This window comes from Amblyomma americanum, chromosome 5 (assembly GCF_052857255.1).
Source record: "Amblyomma americanum isolate KBUSLIRL-KWMA chromosome 5, ASM5285725v1, whole genome shotgun sequence".
Classification (NCBI taxonomy): Eukaryota; Metazoa; Arthropoda; class Arachnida; order Ixodida; family Ixodidae; genus Amblyomma; species Amblyomma americanum.
Genome location: NC_135501.1, coordinates 86,800,296 through 86,820,025, shown reverse-complemented (window position 1 = coordinate 86,820,025; position 19,730 = coordinate 86,800,296). Strand labels below are relative to the sequence as shown.

Sequence of the window (19,730 nt, the reverse complement as noted above, 5' to 3'; positions counted from 1 at the left end):
AGTGATTAAAGCATTTAAACTCACCAATTCGTCGTGTGCGTGCTAGGTTATTGAAAATGGGTAACTTCATGCCGTTATGATCGGTAAAAGTGCCAAGCAATCACCTTTCAGTAGACACGCGCATGCATAAGCGTCAATGCAAAGACGCCCCACCACTGCTGACTAAGCGCGAAACAATAATTCCGAGGGAATTTCAAACACCAGGTGCAACGTACTCACCGCTGTAAGCCGGCCGGCCGCAAATCGGCGCCGAGAACCGTCGACAGCAACAGCAGCACCACTACGAAGCACCGAGAAGCGTGTCACTGGGCGTCGTATCGCACACGGCTAAGAGGCCACGACTCCAAGACAAAACACACCGCTGCGAGTCAGCTGTCAACACCACATAGCGGACCGTAACACGCACACGCCAAACTGGAAACAAGCCGAGGACGGATGCACCAAGCAGACGTGACTGGTCGCCATGTCGTCACTGGTGGAGAGAAGGATAGGGGAGAAGAAAAGAGGCGGGAAAAGGAAGGTGAGATAAGAGTGGCTCACCGGCGCTAGAGCGCCTGATAAGTGCCATCCGCGATAAGCGCGTCAATAGCGGAGCAGTACGGCCCAGCGTTGTACGTCACGGGGAGCGAGGCATTTCGCGTGTCGTGGTAGCCATAGTAACGCGACGGATAGAGGCGCCAGTGTGCATAGTAGTTCAGACGATAAAGGAGCCGCCGACGGCGGGACGGATCTCATTGAGTGTGTCCGGTTCCTCCAACATGGATGCCAGCAACGCTGCGCGTACTCTTACCGCGTCCCGAGAATAAAAAATTGAAGGAAGAAATGAAGGAACAAAAGAAACAGGAGACGAAATGAAATAAGAAACGAAGGGAATAAATGAATGAAGAAAGGATAGAAGCTGGAAGGAAAGAAGGAAAATAACGAAGAGAGCAATGAAAAAATATGAGAGGAAATACAGAAAGAAAAAGGAATAATGAAGAAGCACAAGAGTGAAAGGGGAGAAAGAAAAGAAGAAAAAAAAACAAAAAGCGAACGAAAAGAAGACAGAGGGAAAGCAGGCAGGAATGAATGAAAAAAAGAAGGAAAGGAAGCAATGAAACGAACAGGAAGAAAGAGAAAATGCTGCCGGGAATCTTTGCACTGTTTCCTTGTTCATTCTTCAAAGCTGCCGGCACTTGGCTTTATCGCTTTGTTTGCGAATCAAGACAAGACCAGATTTATCTCGATTGATCGCATACAGGCGGAACCGATTCTAGGTTGTTCCAGACTTTTCTGGCGACTTTGCATGCAGTATGACGAAGTTTCCTTGCAAGCTTTAAATTGAGCACTGTCGTCAGCGGTTGGCATTCTGTTGGACGTCCGCCCAGGCATTCAAGTCGTTGTGGGCGTTGGTGAACCCAATAAACAGTTTCTTTTCGAAGCCTCCTTTCGCTGTGTTCCTCGGGGCATGTGCTGCAGTCACCGTACTTGACAATGCAGAGAAGCGAAGCGTGTGTACTCCGGTAGTAACCTTTTTTTTTTTGTGGAGACTTGCCAAGAAGGCTCTAGACCACACCGTGTTCCATGTCCCCTGTTCAAATCCACGGGCACTGAGTGCACAAGCTCATCAACTATGCAGTATGCATTCAAACTGTATTTCACGCTGCGTTAAAGAAAAAAAAACTACCGATAAATTTGGCAGGTCGTCGGAAACAAAAAATATATATACATTTGCACCTTCAATTATTATTTGAAAGAATATTTATAAAGCTGAAGGCTTCAAGACCTTGAAATTTAATTGTTTGAGTGGGCTGCCACATGACAACAATAGAGGAAGAAACTGTGAGCTGGTCCAGTTAGAGTGCATGAATTGGACGAACCCGATGCCCTAATTACTTTTTACCTAATATTGTTAAATAAGTTTCTGAAATTTCGGTTATATTTATGAAAATGGTGACGCAATACAAAGTTCAGCCTGGTCCACTGTTATATGCGTGACAAATTCTCGCTTACCTGTTTTAACCGTTTACACTCGGCAATTATGGCAACAATGGATAATTATAGATAAAATGCTGAGAGTCTGGGTAAAAAATTTTGGCTTGAGGCATTCACCAAATTGCAACTGAACCTTTCATAAGCAACAAGTTAGGTACAAACCGTTTCTGTCGCTTGATATACAGTATATAATAACATTATTTATTAATATGCGAAAAGTCCGTAAGTCCAGACATACTGTACGCGCATTCTCACTGGTAAGGGCAGTACTGCGCCGGCTAGGTTTCTCCGCTTTGCAGAACGATGAGACCAGCAGGCACTGCGCGGAGCAGCGACAAAGCTTCCGTCTTGACAGGACGAAACAGCAGAGCCACCCGACGAAGCTCAAGTGCGGTGAAGTATGGCTCGTGCTTAGTAAACGCTCTACAATTATGTTCGCCAGGCTTTCCGGTTCAGCAACCACTCCAACGGAGACGATCGTTAAACAGTAGCTGGGGCCTTTTCCACGCCGCACCTTCAAGTTATAACATGCAGTGCAGCGCCATATGTCCGCGAAACCACCGACTTTGTTGTCGGGACAGTGCAACAGGAGGCACATTTTAATGCGAAAGCATTAGATCGCGCATTGCCACCTTCGCGCACCTTTTTCGTGCACTGTCAGACACCACTAGAGCGTGTGGGAGTAGCGGTCTCCTCCTCAAAGGAGACTGCCTCGACTCAGCATGGCAAGCTCAGCCAGAAACCAGCTACCACGTGAAAAAGAGGGTGAGGGGGGTGATCGTTTGGTGCCCAATTTTTGCTGGTCGCAAGCCTGAGAATGGGTTCACAAACAAAATAAACTTTATGTAGCAGAGAAACGATGCAGAGGAATCTTCAGTCACTCGTAGCAACACATAAAAAGTGTACAACATGAACTGGTGGGCGAGTTGGTCAGACATGGTTCTTGTAAACCAGCGCAACGGCTCGAAGCCAGGTCAGCGCTCTGTTTTGTCCCTTCCTTGTCTGGCTTCGAGCCGTTGCGCTGGTTTACAAGAAACATAAAAGTACGTGAATTACAAAACAATGCAACACATGCAAAGTAACTCTAGAGAGAGATTTCAATACAATAAAACGCCTCACACCTAAAGTGCACTAACACACAACAGATACAAGCATATCGGAACACAATTTGTTCACCAGGCACTGCGACAGTCCGACCACCGGAGGATCACGATGGGTCGCACCGAAATCTGGCTCCCTCGCTGGTTCGTGGTGGTGTTGACCTGGGAGTCGTGCGGGAGCGGTTCTCCGAAGCTTGAATTAGAGTTAATGTATAAGTGTAGTGTATAAGGCGCTTAAACAGTAACTCTAGCTTAAACTGTGGCTCGAACTGACAAACAGCGCTTAACGTCCTTCATGCATAGGCGCGCACCGCGTCTGCTCGTTTCTTCGCGCCAAGGCAGGCGCGCACATACACCCAGTATCAACTGTACAATTTCATTCTCGCGCCGGGCGCGCGTCCCGATTGGTCAGGCATGAAAACCGGTTTTCCAGAACTTTCCAGGTCCTTCTGTTGTTGCGCCGCCGCCTTCCAACACCCTCTGTTCAATATCTCTGGAGGGTGTTTCGCCGGCGCACGAGAGAACTGGAGAGGGGATCACTTCTTCTCCGTCGGCGTTCTCTCACCTGTTCTCGAACCATTGACGACGCGTGGGCGAGATTCCTTACGCGCAGCGCTGGATTTCCATATGCGCGCCTAATTTTGTGACACTTATCGTCACGAAAACCCCGCGTCGCCTAAGAAGCACCGGCGTTACAAAACTCGCGATTTGTCGAAACGGTGAGACGTCATCAAAGGCGGGAAAATAAGAAATGTTAACCAGCAATATTGAGTGTTAGTAATTACAACGAATATAATAGCAATGCTCTCGCATTACTCCCAGATAAGTTCCTTAAGTGACTGAGGTAATTTTATTGCCGGGAAATTAATGATACATCGAAGTACGGGAGAGAAGTCTACTCTTTGCGTTTTTGTTATGTAGCATCCCTCTAGAAGCCTGCTCCTGTGAACGTCTTTTGAGGTTCTATACATCGCAAAAAGGAGGGTCGCTTCTTGATACCAATACATTGACTGTTTTTGGTATTACTTGTACTACCTGCGCATTGTTAGATGCGCATGAATACGCGCACACTGTGAACAAATAAAAAAATGGAAGGGCTTTAACGTAGTTAAACCAAGTAGAATTTGCGAAATAACCTGACGTAACGCCGCCTCAAAGGCAATACCGCACGCAATCGCGCTCCGTCAAAGGTTGAGGCTCACACACACTCAGGGCTTTTCAGCATTGCTAGTGAAGTATAGTGTTTTGCGCACTAAAGCAAATAGAAAATTTGACACACACTTTACACCGGCTACGTGTTGGAATGGGAAAACATTAAAGTGCTGAGCCATGCTATGTCGCAGAATGACTATGAGTCATAACAATGACTACGAGGCATGACTTTGAATACTTTGTACAAACTCTAGAGACTTCACATTAAGCTACTTGTAAAGTGGGTCATTGTACGTTGCAGAATGATTATTATGACTATGACTACGAGGCATGACTAAGCATAATGTTTGTACAAATATATATGCTTTATTTTACTAGTAAAGTACTGAGTCATGCGTAATGAGTACGACTGCGCGTCATGACTGAGCATAATTTGCACTGACTCTATACACTTTACCTTAAGTTGCTTGTAAAGTGCTGCGTCATGCTACGTTGTAGAAGTAAAGTGCTAAGTCATATTGCGCTGCAGAATGATTGAGTCATGAGTGACGATTATGACTACGAGGCATGATTACGCATACTGTGTATACAAACTCGATCTATACACCTTACATTACGTTATTTGTAAAATGCTGAGTCGTGCTACGCTGCAGAAGAATTATGAGTCATGACCTTGACTACGCATACTTTGTATAAACTCTACACACCTTACGTTACGTTGCTTGTAAAGTGAAGAGTCGTGATACACTGCAGTGGGCGTGTGAACAGCATCGTGGCACGGTTGCTTGACAGCATGCGTTTGTTCATGCAGATAGCGGGATATCTTCAGATCTACGTGGCATCGACCGCTCCAACAGACACCGCATGGATTGCACCTGCACCTTATTGCTGTTATGCTGACCTGGCTTCATATGACCCGTCCTGGCAACCCTCTTGGACCGTGGCTCCTTCGCAGAAGTTCAGCTCATCGCCTACGACATCACCATTTCCTCTGGATATAAACGAACGCCAGCGGCCCGCGCCTTCCAGTGGGCGTGTGAACAGCATCGTGGCACGGTTGCTTGACAGCATGCGTTTGTTCATGCAGGTTAGTAATGACGTTCCTATGTTTGCAAAGAAATCTAGCAATGTTTGTCTTGTGCTGTTCCCACGCCCACAAGTGCTATTAAGTTTGCTTGTGCAGTCATTTGATGTGTGTGCTCAGCTGGTTCTGCAGTCGGGTGATGTCGAACTTAACCCTGGCCCTGGTACGCGTTCTAAGAACAGTGAAACGGATGACTCTGTACAGGAAAAGCTTAATGACGTGTTAACTTTATTACAGAACGTTAACTCACGCACTGCTAGAATGGAAACCGAACAGTTACGCTTAATTGCTTCCATATCTGAAATAAAGGAAAATCAGGAATCTATGAAAAAGAATATCTCCGATATCGATGCGAGGCTGTCGGCAGTTGAACTTCAAGCTTCTGCTTCTGACGCAGCTCAACAAGAGCTGCTGACCCTGCGCGAACTCGCTGATAACCTGATTAGCGAGAATGCCAAATTGCGGCTTAGTCAGTCACAGCTTGAAGACAGGCAGCGAAGAGACAATATTGTTTTTTGGCTTACGTGACAGTCCAACGGAAACATGGGAAGGAACGGAAGACAAGCTTTTGAGCGTTATCTCTAACTGCTTCAGTCCGGCGCTTATGAAGGATGCGTTTGAACGTACCCATAGGATTGGTACATTTACGGATGATAAATGTCGCCCGGTCATCGTGAAGTTCTCCTCCTTTAAAACAAAGCAACAAATTCTATCCCAGTCAGCGAAACTTAAAGATGAAGGTATCACCGTAAGTGAAGATTACTCGTTGGAAACGCGTCAGGCCAGGAAAAAGCTGCTTCAATTCGCTAAGGGTCAGGACTCATTTTTGCAAGCTTAGGCACAACAAACTGTACATTAAGAACAAATGCTACAGTTATAACCCTGCTCGCGACTGCGTTTTCATGGAGGCTAATCTTCGGGCATCAGCAACTTCTCTTGATAGTAACTCAAGTCACGGTATCGCTGGTTCATCACATGCTGAGCCGACTGATCGATTGTCTCCTTCGCCAGTCCACAATCAGCAGTCAAATGACGGTACCTCTGGCTCGTCCTACGCGCCGTAGGGCTGCGCGAGGGGCAGTGGGCCAGTGTCCGATACTGGCAACTCGCTTTCTTTTCTTTTTTCCAACATACGAAGCTTACTACCCAAGCGCGATGAACTTAATCCTATCATTGATTCGTGTGATGCTGATGTCGTCTTACTAACCGAAACATGGCTTTCTTCCAAGATAGCGGACATTGAACTATTTGACTGCAAAAAACGCTATAACGTGTTTAGATCTGACAGAAGTGAGAGATCTGGGGGAGGTGTTTTAATAGCTGTCGCGGATAATTTTGTAGCATCGCCTATTAATATTCCAACTAGCCTGGAACTGGTTTGGGTGGAACTTAGTGTACGTTTTAAGAGAATGATTTTGGGTATATGTTACCGTCCCCCGTCCTCGAGCCATACATTCGTTGATGAATTGCATGATTCCCTTAACATGATCACTGTACGATTTCCGAGTACACCTATTGTCTTAGCTGGTGACTTTAACTACCCTAGTATCGTGTGGACTAGTACATCACCTTATCTCAGCTCTTTTTCTACTGAGTGTAAAAAGTTTTTGTCAACTTGTATGGATTTCAATCTTTCGCAGTTAGTCTCTAAACCTACTCGAACTACTTTATCCTCATCGAATGTTTTAGATCTTGTTCTAACTAACGTGCCTGATCATATCCCTTCGATTTTTTACCTACCTGGTCTCAGTGATCATTCTTTGCTGCATTTTGATGTACAAATTCCTGTATCTATCCGAGTTAGTCAGACTAAACACATTAGAGATTATACACGGGCTGACTTTAATGCTATTAACTGCGAACTAGCTGGTTTTTTCGATGATTACTTACCAGGCTTTTCACAGCGTTCTCTTTACGCTAACTGGGATTTATTCAAGGATATCGTTGAACATCTCATTAACACTTTTGTACCATTAAGATCTTTGAAGTGCGATCGGGAATCACCTTGGTTTAATAATGTTTTAAAAAGACTCTCCAATAAAAAGAAGCGCTTGTTCCGCTCTGCGAAGTTGTTGAATTCTAAACAACGATGGGAGGCCTACTTTACCGCAGCTGAAGAGTACAAAGGTGCGCTAAAAAACGCAAAGGACACATTTTTTAACCACACACTGCCTGTATGCTGGTCAATAATCCAAAACAATTTTGGAATGTAGTTAACAAGAAAGACCCTTCCACAATACTACTTACTTCTTCTGATGGTGTTGCCTTTCCTCCATACGAATGTGCTTCTGTTCTAAACAATATATTTGCTGCGGCATTTTCTACCAACGTTTCTCTTGTTCATCGCGTGTGCCCTGTTTTTGATGCTCTTCCTATGGATCCAGTTATATTCGACGCGTCAGGCATCCAGTGCATCACAGAAAATCTTAAGGTTTCCTCTTCCTGCGGTGTTGACAACATTAATTCGAAGTTTTTAATTAATACAAAGTACTATTGTTCCATAATTCTTACTAAATTGTTTGAGCAGTCTCTTGCAACAGGTTGTATTCCCAATGATTGGAAAATTGGGAAGGTGATTCCACTGCACAAGTCCGGAAGTAAACATTCTCCTGATAACTTTAGACCTATATCACTCACTAGTATTCCGTGCAAGATCATGGAACACGTCATATATTCTCATCTCATCTCTTTTTTAGAATCTAACTCCTTTTTCAGCATTGCCCAGCATGGTTTTCGTAAGTCTTTTTCATGCGAAACTCAGCTTATATGTTTCACACATGACCTTCATTGCATCCTTGACCACAGGTCTCAGGCAGATTGCATATTTTTGGACTTCTCGAAAGCGTTTGACACTGTTTCACATGAGCTTCTCTTTCTTAAATTAAGCAATCTTAACATAGACCCTAATGTCCTTGTATGGCTACAATGCTTTCTTTCTAACCGTTCACAATTCGTAACAGCGAACAATATAAACTCTCATTCTTTGCCTGTCCGTTCCGGCGTGCCTCAGGGGTCAGTTCTTGGGCCCCTCCTTTTTCTCATCTATATAAATGACTTACCGGCTAACATTTCTTCTTCAATTAATCTTTTTGCCGATGATTGTGTTATTTACCGCGAAATTAAAGATGGTAATGATGTCTCTTGTCTTCAATCCGATATTAACAAGGTTCTTGACTGGTGTTTTACTTGGAACATGCAACTAAACATTAATAAGTGTAAACATGTACGCATTTCTCGTCTCTCTAATGCCCCTTCTTCTTATCACATTAACAACGTGTCTCTCGAAACCGTGTCATGTTATAAATATCTGGGTGTTTACGTTTCTTGTAACCTGTCTTGGAAAACTCACGTTGAATACATAATAAATAACGCTGATCGCATGCTTGGGTACCTTCGCTGAAATTTCTCACGTTCATCTACTTCAATAAAATTAATACTTTATAAAACATTGGTTCGGTCCAAGTTAGAATATGCTGCATCTGTCTGGAGCCCTGGCATCGATTCACTCGTTTCAGACTTGGAAGCTGTACAGAACCGCGCATGCCGTTTCATTCTTTCTAATTATCACCGAACAAGCAGTGTAACCGCCATGAAATCAAGTTTGTCCCTACCACTTCTTTCCCACCGCAGATCAATAGCCTCATTGTGTCTCTTTCATAAAGTTTACCACAACAGCTTTCTCAATGCTAAGTTACTGTCTAGACCATGTTACATATCAGCACGCGTTGATCACCGTCATAAAGTTGGAATCCCATCTTGTCACACCAAATGTTTTCATGACTCATTCATACCCCGAACTTGTGTCAGCTGGAATCACCTTCCCCACGACATCGCAGGTATTTCCGATAACAATGCATTTCGTAAAGTCCTTAATGTTTCTTTCTGAGTATGTGTCGTTTATTACTGTATAAAAATTGCCTTTTTACTGTCTACACACTGTTTTAATATATCCCCACTGCATTCTAATCTTATTGCCTTCCTGTGTTTTCACTTTTTATGTATTCCTGGTTTATTTTTGTTTTCCCTCCTTGTTGTTGCTGTTTAGGCTGAATTTTTATGTATTCCCACTCCCCTCTGTAATGCCTTCGGGCCCTGAGGGTACAATAAATAAATAAATAAAGACTATCAGTCACGAGTGATGACCTTCATAGGTCATAGCCCGTTACGTTTCACCATCCATGACTTCACATTTTCGCTTACATGTGTTGTGAAATTGTACACGGGCGTTCTGACATCCTTCCGAATTTCGTGTGGCGCATGCGGCGTACGGCCGCCTTCTGTGCTAATTGGACATATGATTTCGCATTAATAAGCAACTTTTACCGGCTAAGGCTGCCAAATGCTCGCTACACATCCGCATCGTTGTCGAGATAGAAGCTCCGGGTTAATGTCGACCAGGAATACCCAGCTCGCAAACAATCTTTGCCGCTTTTTGTATACGCTGAAACTAACTCCTCTTCCGGCTGTCGAACCCACGACTTCATGTTCGGCAGCGACAAGTGCCACTGAGCCGCCGCAGCGCAAGCACACTAAGACACGGCAGCAGCCTCCATCAGGAGCTAAGAGAGAAGCGGTAACAAGAGGGAAGCAACGCACCTTGAAAGAGGGGCCCAGTTTCAGAGCGGTCGTCGCGGTGGCCGTGTGAGCGAACTGTGCCCCGGAGGTGTACGGGTGCACAACTCTCCTCTTCACCCACCACGGTGAAGCAGCAGCACCTATAACATAAACATTATCAACCCTATTTATTTGTATACACGAGGGAGCGTGTGGCCTCTCCGTCACGGCAGCCGGTTTGGAGCGCAAGCGTTGGCGACCTTGCCGACGCCGATCGTGTCATCGGACGGCTTTTTCCGCTGCGAATGGTCCGGAGTCGCTGGCTGTACCGTCACCGCAAAGAGCTGTAAAGCAGGGACCCCAAATACACTGATTCCGGGCTCCGTGCGGCCCAGCCCAGCTATTAACCATGCGGACCACCGGGCTATTCATTCGCACCATCCGTATCCTCTTCATGATGTTCAGTGAGTGTTCGCATGTTTTCACAAGCCGGTTTACTGTAACACGGTGAAGAATGTTTCAGGTGTTCTTATCGCCATTATCAGTAATTGTTAAGTATATACATATGCTAGCTGCAACTGCAACATGAAATACGGCTGTTGTACGAAACGCTTCATACACAGATCTTCTCCACAATCGCATTTTCTAACGGAAACTTCCTTATGAAAGCAGTTTTTTCATACATCGCAATTACGATATATGAAAAACTACTTTGATGCCCATTGATGGGGATGCATTCGTTAACTGCAGCGAATGAAACCACTCTCAGGCATTAAGCAAGCGGGCCAGTTTCGAGCCTTCCGCTTCTTTTCTTTTCCTTTTTTAATTTTTTTGCAGTCGGCGGTTCAGCAATATGCCCGTAGCACCGGTGTTCCCCGAAGAATTCTGATTTCGCCCTTTATGGTAAAACGCTTTCCTTCCCTGTTTCAACATTATGTAGGCATGCAGCGGCTGTCATTGAAGTCGCGGAGCTTTCTAAGCGCGTAAGTTTCGCGACACTGAAATTGAATTTTGAAACGTTGAGAATTGTGCAGCGGAAGCTTGTTGGAGCGCTAGAAGCGCGAGGCAGTTAACGTTAGGAAAAGGACTATGGCCATATTGCGGTATAGCAGCGTAAATGTTTTTGCTAGTATAGGTAATTCATGTGGGTGTTCATAGTGCGAAACAAGGCGTGTCTATTTTCGGGCAATGAAGCTTCATATCTTTCGGTGTATACCATAAAAAACGGCGAGGAATAACAGCAACAACATTTACCTCCTCACTCGTCATACTGGAAACACAGCGAAGACAAAGAAAGTTTTAACAGCGATGAGGACACGCTCTTGCAAAGAAATAATAAAGTTTGATCGCACTGTTAAAAAGAATACGCGGAAACTTTTCTAGCTCTTCAGTTGATTTGAAAAAAAAAAAACTAGGAAGATGCTTAGCTTGCCCTAAAACTACAATGCGATAGCGTTAGAGATCCTTTCCACGAAAGTACTCCTCTTTCATGCATTCACAGATCTCAGGGACTCCTCGCACATCACTCGCGCAGTGGTGCGGCGGTTAAGCGATGCGCCACTGCCCCTCCAGGTGGCTTGTGAGGCTTGCGAGACCGGTGGGGCTTGTGAGACAAAGGTTATTCTTCTCGATCTCCCGTAAGGCTCAATTTTGCACAGACAGCTCTTCGGGAGGCTGCCTGTACCTTTCGACCAATCAGCTTATGCGGAGTGCCGCGGAGGGTAAGTGATATTAGCATCATAATTTCATTAACCACCTGCCGTGGTGAGCAGGTTGCCCACAATCCGGTGGCCAGGCGGGCCACCTGCTTTTCGCGACATGGACGAACGGACGGACGGAAGTCGGCTTTTCCCGAGAACGAGACCACTAAGCTCTCGCAATAATCAGCCTTTTTAAACGCATTAATTCTGCAAAAATTGGCTGCAATGATTGTTCATGTTAGTAGTGCGCCTTTAAGAAAGGGCGTAAAAACTGCAATATGTATATTTTTACAACCTTCTTCTGGAGGTAGTTAAAAAATGGTAGTATACCTAAGCTCCCGTGCGTTTTCGTGGATCGGAAAGAGTTTATGAATAATTCGCTGTGTAGCAGAGCCTTGGTTTTTCATTTTCTCGAAAACTAAATGTAGCTGCACTTTTGTGGGACCTCAATAAACACATATCTATGTGTAGGCGTCGCGAACAAGTCAGTTTGTGTATTACGAACGTAATAAAGCAAGAAGGATGGCACTTTTTACGACGTTCTTAAATTATAACCAAAAATATTTATTCTTCAACAGAATTGATAAACAGACATAGTATTGAGCATATTAACATAGGCGAAGTATATTAAGAACAAGCTAGTGTTATATCCAGAGTACTTATAGCGGGAGGGTTTTGAAAGCTTTATCGCGAACGTGGTATTGAAAACAAGTGCAGCATTCCTCAGGCTCTGTCTCTCAAAGTGCTCCAAGAGCATTACTGCGAAACATTTTGTTTGTCCTCCATGCTGCTAGTAGCACATCTCCGCCGGCACGCGGCCTTGTCACTTAGCTGGCGACGCGAGACTTACCCAGAGCGCCCTTACAACAGACTCATGTGGGAAAAAACTGTAGCTTGAAGGCAGATACAGATGATGATTATGACTATGAAAATGTTTGCTGTAGTACAGTTACAGATTACGGAAAAGGAGGGCGGTGTCTGTAGTCCAGTATGCATTGGCGTAAGCTGCTGCCCTTGCTCTTTCGATAAGCTGACTTGGACGTCCTTCTTACGAGCTACACAATGCTGCTTACCACCGCTCACGCGTTGGCTGAGTTAAAATTGCAATGATTCGGTTTTAATGCTAAAGCCTTTAATGGCTCATACTCGCGGTGTCCGTCCGTCCGTCCGTCCGTGACACTCTTTAACTACACAAGAAAAAAAAATCTTTGTGCACGATGGGATTCGAACCACCATCCCTCCGTTATGCAGCTGAGCATGCCAAGCAAGGACTACGCTACTTCCTGCCAACGCATGTGTAGTTTTCCTTGTCTAGGACGCTGGAGAGTGTTTGCAGAAAAGCGTCGATCGGATCAGATGGATGCCTCCCAAATGCCCTCCAGCATTTAAGATTCTCAAACAATTGTGTACTTAATTTCTTAACTACACATCAGTGACACAAGCAGTAAGACCGCGCTAAAGGCTTTCGCCTCACCGCACTTTAGGTAAACAAAGTGGCCCCCTGAATTTGTTTTTTTGCAGGCCCATACCGTAAGGTAGACGTCTGCCCTATCCCTACAAAATTTGCATTCATTCGATGGAATCCGGGTACATGGCGTGTAGTACATAAGGCCTGTGGAATCTTTCAGTCTGTTCTCCACGGAAGTAAATCTCGTCTTTTTTGCTAAGGTTTCTGGAAAATGGTGGATATGTCTGCCGCTCTCATGTGAGGTGTTGTAGTTTGGTTTGGTTTATGGGGTATTACGTCCCAAAGCAACTCAGGCTATGAGGGACGCCGTAGTGGAGGGCTCCAGAAATTTCGACCACCTGGGGTTCTTTAGCGTGCACTGACATCGCTCAGCACACGGGCCTCTAGAATTTCGCCTCCATCGAAATTCGGCCGCCGCGATCGAGCCCGCGTCTTTCGGGCCAGCAACCGAGCGCCATAACCACTCATCCACCGCGGCGGCTCTTTTTCATATCTGTTCCTCTGTCAAGAGCTGCTATCATTCTGAGAAATGCTGATATGCGCGAACGCAAGTTCCACAATTTGAACGAAGATAACGTCACGCTCAACATGCCACCACTTGGTCAGCACTTAACTGCGACATCTCTTGCAAGTACAGCATTATACAGGAGCCCATTTATCTCTGATCCGGTCCTCTTTTTCTTTTACCGAAATGTGTCCTTCACTGCATCTTGTACAGAATTTGTGCATTGTTTTTTTTTTCGCTGCCAGCGGCAAGGCGGCCTCAAATAAGCGCACATTGATTTGAACACTGACGAATCCTATGTTAAAGTAGGTTCTCAAACATACATACACAAATTGATGCATATCGTGAGCACTGCATGCGGCTGCATCTTTTTCACCTGCGGTGTGTATATTCATCATCATCGCTTTGCGCCGCTCTCTTCGGCACGCGACTCGGGCTGTGGGTTAAAATAAACCTGCTTTGTTGAGACTTGCTTAAACAATACGTTTATTTGTCGCGGCGCTCTGAAGACGTAACTCGGCCACTCATGTCCCGCTCCGCTATGAGGGATTGCAGCCATACGGTAGCCTGGTTTCATATCTCGTTGAGTGCATTTGACATACCGCTTACCGTTTACTTCATTTGAACGACACGCCGTGGTGGCTCAGCGGCTTTGTCGTTCAGTTACTGACCTCACGGGATCAATCTCAGCCGCGGCGGCCGTATTTCAAGGGATATGAATATGAAAATTGGTTTTTGGGGAAGGGAAAAGACGCAGTATGTCTCAAATCGCTGCAGACCGCGCAGATAAAGGAGGGACCGAGAGAAGAAAGGAGTGCCGCAGTGGAGCGCTCCGGAATGATTTAGACCACCTGGGGATCTTTAACGTGCACTGACATCGCACAGCACACGGGCGCCTTGACGTTTTTCCTCCATAAAAACGCAGCCGCCGCTGTCAGGTTCGCACCCGGGAACTCCGGATCAGTAGTCGAGCGCCCTAACCACTGAGCCACCGCGGCGGGGCCCGCCATGTCTTGCCCAAAAACCAATTTTCAATCTTGAAAACCATAATAATATTGGTTTTTGGGGAAAGGAAATGGTGCAGTATCTGTCTCATACATCGTTGGACACCTGAACCGCGCCGTAAGGGAAGGGATAAAGGAGGGAGTGACAGAAGAAAGGAAGAATGAGGTGCCGTAGTGGAGGGCTCCGGAATAATTTCGACCACCTGGGGATCTTTAACGTGCACTGACATCGCACAGCACACGGGCGCCTTACCGTTTTTCCTCCATAAAAACGCAGCAATCTTCAATTTTCTTCGAAAGGCACCAAATCCTTCAATTTGGCCCGCCGGACCTTTCCTCCGCCTAGCAACAAACTATGCAGAGCTCAGGCAGTCGCCTGGAGGCAGTTACAAACACGTACCTGAACCCGCTGCAATACAACACGATCTACTCCGAAATATATAACACGAATACGTGGAAGGTCTGCAAGACAGACGTAGCTACGCTTAAGCTTCTTTCAAACGATGCGCAAGACATTGGTATAGGAGATATCTACTCAAGCCATAGTGGTCGCCATTTTGGGGCCCATGCAGCACGGCGATATGCTATATAGTGAGTGTCTAATCGGGCTTATCGCCCCTCTGCTCCTCCTCCGGCCTACAAAGCTGGAGCTGGGGACTGAACACCAGAATGGCGCCCGTGACGTCACGTTAATACCTCCTATACATGAAGTACCTCGTGGTATTCGTCTACGACCGCTAAATGATTTATAATTGAATTTTTTGTCTTGACGCTGTTTCGGTTTCAACTGCCGAACGACGGCTGTGGCGAGTAGGTGATGTTTAGGCTACGTGACGAATGAAAAATCTGCTGCATATTTGATCATAGATCGTTTTTTGTCATTCCAGATCTTGAAAGAGCCTGGGTTAAGTGTTGTAGTGAATTGACGCTACGTGTCAGCGGTTATATTGTAATTTTTTAGTGCACCACGTGACCTAAACACCAACTACACGTCACAGCCATCGTTCGATTGTTTGAATCCGAAACATCACCGAGAGGAGAAGTTCAGTTATAAATTATTTAGTGGTCGTAGCTAATCCATGTATTTCATGTAATCCATGTCCTTGTATCCATGTATGGTAATCAATGTATGATAAAGTCTAAAGCTTCATTTGAAAGAAAACACAATAAAATTAGGTGTCTATAGGCATTTAAGAGCAAGCTGCACTTTGTAAAGCCCATCCTTGGAGAATGAAAAATCTTTTGGCACTGCAGGAACGTTTTATAGAAGTAATTTTACGTCGCCTTCGCATAGGACACACGCATCTCACACACAACTTCGTGCTGAGAAAACAAAAGAAACCTGTGTGTGAAAAATGTGGAGATGAACTTACAGTTAATCGCATTTTGCTCACGGTAGTTAGGCGAATCACATACGGACTACCTTTTCACACGCTAACAAAGGGAGAGGAGCAGATGTTGACACCATCATAAGGGGGGTGTACAACACGGCCTTTTACCTTCCTAAAAACACTTCGACGCAGCGTCTGACCGCACTAAGAAGCTTCAACATTGCGGAACTAACAGAAGCCATCCGTGCATCTCAAACACTAAGACGCCAGACCACCCAAGCTGCACAAGCTATCCTACGCCGAGTAGGCACAGTTGCGGACGTCCGCGCACTAGATTCTCAATCCTCTCAAGAAAAACAGCAGAGGAAATACATCAGCGTGGCCCCGATACCGGAACATATGCTTAAAGGCGTTCACACAGGGAGATGACGAGCGCGAGTATCGTATACCTACGCCGAAGCCTATCCAATTCCCCGAACGTGGTTTATGTTGACGCTGCAGCATACCCGGACCATGACAAGTACGCAGTGGCGGCAGTGGACCACCGCTTCTACAGATGAGTTGAGTTGAGTTAGGAAGACGTCAAGCACGGTTGAAGATAGACCTCGGTCACTCTTGCATACGTCAATTCAACCACGCGCGTTTCCTGGGCGTCATTATTGACTCCCGTCTACAGTGGCGAAAAGCTGTAGACGCGATTGTTTCATCTATATGTTCTCGTCTCAATGTGATCAGTAGAATTGCACGTGAGCAATGGGGAAACCATCCTTCTTCAATGGTCAAACTTCATGAAGCGCTGGTGGTCAGCCGGATAATGTATCAATTACCTTAATTTCCCCCTCGGCATCACAACTTGAGCGCCTCGAAGTTGTCCACAGAAAGGGCCTAAGAAGAGCCATTGGAGTTCCCCAGGCGGCTGCGAATAAGGCAGTACTTCATGAGTCCCTATCGAAACCTCTTAGCCTGATCGCTTCTCAGAGACCATTAATGCATCTTGACCGCTTAGGAGAGACGGTAGCTGGGCGATCCCTTCTCCAGCGGCTCTGCAAGAGATGTGAGTCGAAGGCTTACTTGGCACTCAATACTCTTAGTTCTTTAGGCATTAATGTCCGAAGGCAAAGGAAGCGGTTGAAACCCCCCTGGTCTTTTCCGACCCTCGGCTGTAAGGTCACAATTCCCCATGTGAGCGCAAAGCGCAGTTCTCCTTTGGCAGCAACGCGTTCGCTTGTACTGGAATACTTGGAAACAGAGTATGCCTGCCATCTTCAAATTTTCACGGATGGTTCTGTGGACAAGGTCAAACAAACTAGCGCAGCGGCTTTTTACATTCCTTCTTAGGACTGTAAGTGGTCCGTACGCTGTACTGCTGTCGTATCCTCCACAACGGCTGAAAGTGTTGCTATTGAGGCGGCTTTACGGAAGTTAGGGTCTTGTCCGGCTCAACCTGTTGTCATCCTGATTCAAAATCTGCCCTTCAGAGGTTAGAGCGCGGATTCCCTACTGACGCCTTGTCTCTAAGCTCTCTGCGCTTGTTGCAGATTCTGCACAGCAGAGGCTTTACTCTACATTTCCAGTGGGTGCCCTCTCACATAGGAGTGAACAGTAATGAGGTGGCAGACAGTCTCGCCCATAAAGCTCTCTCAAGGATTCCATCAAAAAAAGTACCTCAAGATGGGAAAAGTCTCTGCAGGAAAACGGTGCTCGATCACTTCAGTACCCTGTGGAGTGCGTCCCACAAGCCATGCGTGACCAAGGGACTGAGATCTCAGGCGACCCTTCTACATCGAATTCGCACGGCCTCTGCTCGCACTCCTGCATAAGACCGGCATAGCATCGTCTCCGCTCTGCTCTTTATCTGGTGTGTGCGGGGATATCGAACATTATATTATGTACTGCCCAGAGTACAACGCGGAAAGGCATGTGATGTTCGCTTCCTTCAAGAAGACAGGAACCCGTCACAGCACAGTGCAGGACATTGTCTACCCGAGTGGAAACCAGACATGCAGAAGGGAGGCTGCACGCCTTCTTTTAACGTTTCTGCAGAACACGGATCTTGTTTTTAAATGGTGACAGCAGGAACGGACTATGGCCTACTGTGATTGAATGTGTGCGTAGATGGTGTCTTCCGGAGTGGACTACTTTATATTGTGAGTGAATGTGTGTATGGAGTGTGACACTACAATGGCCTATGTTCTACTGTGACTGAATATGTGAATAGATGGTGACTTCTGGAGTGGACTGTGGTGTGAACTGTGTGGATTGATTGTGTGCATAGATGGTGAATGCGGGAGAGAATGTGTGCTATTATAAGAGACTGCGCGCATAGCGGGGTAGATGCGGCATTGTTAATATCGAAGGGGCACTGCGGTGGAGCAATTTCCGGCAGAGAAAGCAAAGCTAACCCCACCTGTAGCATTCAACACCTCAACTCACCGCTTCTACACTCTATTCACTGCTTCTGTAAGAGCCGAAACACCAGCGGTCGCGGAGACCACCGCTGTGGCCATTGCCATTAGGCATTATGAATCCCCAGGCCAAAGCGCTCAAGTGATAGACTCGCAACACACGTGTCGAAACTTCCAGAGAGACCGAAGTCCCAAGCACGTCAGTCGGCTCATGGGCACTACACCCCTCACCGCACTACACCCTCGCTTCCCAATGGTGGCGCTTAATTGCATTTTTTTTACCTGTATTGCCCTTCCTGCTTGGTCTTCAATGACTGCAGCATGTTTTAAATAAAATAAAAATAAATAAATCACCTGGAGCCCTGGCCACGAGGGGCTGGAGAGAAATGAGAGGGCACATACTCTAGCGCGAGGCATCATCAACCGAGCGGGGCCACAAACCGTGCCCCCTTTTAACCCTCCACCTTCAAGGTGGAGGGTTAAAAGGGGTTTCAACGCCTTCAAAGGAGACACTTCCCTCCACCTCATAGGAAATTAGACACCGCAGATGCCGTCTCTTGGCGGCAGATACAGACGAACACATTTCCAAACCTCCATAGACTACATCTCATATCACCCAACATTATACTCCGACACCTGTCCCTGGTGCCAGGCCTGCACCACTCTTCCACATTTCGTGGAGATGTGGGGCCAAACCAAACACTCTACAGATGGAAAACACGCCTTTTGAGCGGAGGGAGGCGCTGCTGACCAGCGATAACCTGCAGGACCAACGTGCCCTCATACAACAGGTCCGCAGGGCACCTCAAGCCAGTGGAGCCCTGGAATGAGGGCCCCACCCATAAGCCCGCACAACTCCCCTTCACTTTAATAAAGTTTTTACTCCTCCTCCTCCTCTTTTCCTCGCCTACACTCCCTGCACCAGTTCAGTAAAGTTCCGCGGCGGTGCTGCGAGCGCGCAGCGCCAGTTCCAGCAGTTCAAGTGCTGCTTGGCACTGGCTGCTTCCAAAACGAGTGGTTGAGTGCAGGCCTGCTCGTCTGGTAGCCTTAGCGTCGATCGCCACCAAATAGCAGCCAGCAACGTGGCGCTCAAATCAACGGCCGCTAACATCCTGAACCGCGTGAAGAATTTTCAAACAGCACATCGCAGTGAAGTGTTGCCATGAATAAATCTCGATGCAACCTCGCGGCAGCTAATCGAAACGCATGTGTGTTCTTTTACTGAACACGACTGAGGTGTGCGCGCGCCACTTTGCATGTTAAGCGGTTGTGGCAATAACGCGAATCATACGCTGCATGCACGTGTTTACTTTTTAGTTAACATACCCGGCTTCGAGTACTAAATAACTTTATTAGTAGAAAGGAAAGACGCCAGTGACGGGTGCGTCGACAGCACGATGGTCGAGAGGTGCAAGGTGCCGGCGAGGGCCGCCGTCCCCACCTCCGTCGCCGC

The 19,730-nt window shown here is 46.5% G+C and overlaps 1 protein-coding gene across 2 annotated transcripts in view; it reads right to left on the bottom strand.

The window, feature by feature from the left end:
* Positions 1-467, bottom strand: part of LOC144132578 (sulfotransferase 1B1-like) — a 283,601-nt gene extending 283,134 nt beyond the window's left edge. Inside the window, exon 1 of one of the 2 annotated variants that reach the window (XM_077665073.1) lies at positions 220-467. The gene's annotated coding sequence lies outside the window, so the exon portion shown is untranslated. Of the gene's footprint in view, positions 1-24; positions 136-219 lie in introns of those variants that run through there. The other variant, XM_077665074.1, reaches the window with a different exon arrangement.
* Positions 468-19,730: the final 19,263 nt, after the last annotated feature.